The sequence below is a fragment of the Etheostoma spectabile genome, chromosome 14 (genome assembly GCF_008692095.1).
Source record: "Etheostoma spectabile isolate EspeVRDwgs_2016 chromosome 14, UIUC_Espe_1.0, whole genome shotgun sequence".
In the NCBI taxonomy this organism is placed as follows: Eukaryota; Metazoa; Chordata; class Actinopteri; order Perciformes; family Percidae; genus Etheostoma; species Etheostoma spectabile.
The window spans coordinates 5,720,047-5,720,556 of NC_045746.1; the positions used below are offsets into that span (position 1 = coordinate 5,720,047).

Here is a 510-nt window from a genome sequence, read left to right on the forward strand (position 1 = left end):
TTTTAAGTTTACTCTTAAATGTGGTGACAGTTTCTGCTCCACCAAACCCAGACCGGGAGCTGGTTCCACACGAGAGGAGCCTGATAGCTGAAGGCTCTGGCTGCCAAATACTGCACAACACTAGTGTATTCACTCAGCACGGATGAAGTTATTTTTGCATGAAGTATAAATCTTTCATGCAAAGGTCATTGCTTGTGAAAAACAACAGAACAGAGCACTGTGCGCCCCCATACCTGGTTGTGAAGACAGACTTACAGCTCTGTGTCGCCCTCTGCAGTTTGACACTGGACATTGCAACCCCAGTGAACCAAAGCTCATAGCACATAATTTAAATTAGATTAGATTACATAAAACTTTATTCATCCCACAGCAGGGAAATTCCCTTGTTACAGCAGCATCTTCTACAATAAAGCAACACATACAAACAAGTAAACACACAAGAAAAACTGGCAAACAGTAGACAAGGAGCAGAAGGTAGACTGAAAGTAAAGTGGCGTCAAATAAAGGTTT

At 42.2% G+C, this 510-nt stretch overlaps 1 protein-coding gene across 1 annotated transcript in view; it reads left to right on the forward strand.

Moving 5' to 3' along the window:
• rims3 (regulating synaptic membrane exocytosis 3) overlaps nucleotides 1-510 on the forward strand; it is a 35,995-nt gene that overhangs the window by 32,371 nt on the left and 3,114 nt on the right. The gene's annotated exons all lie outside the window — the stretch shown is intronic.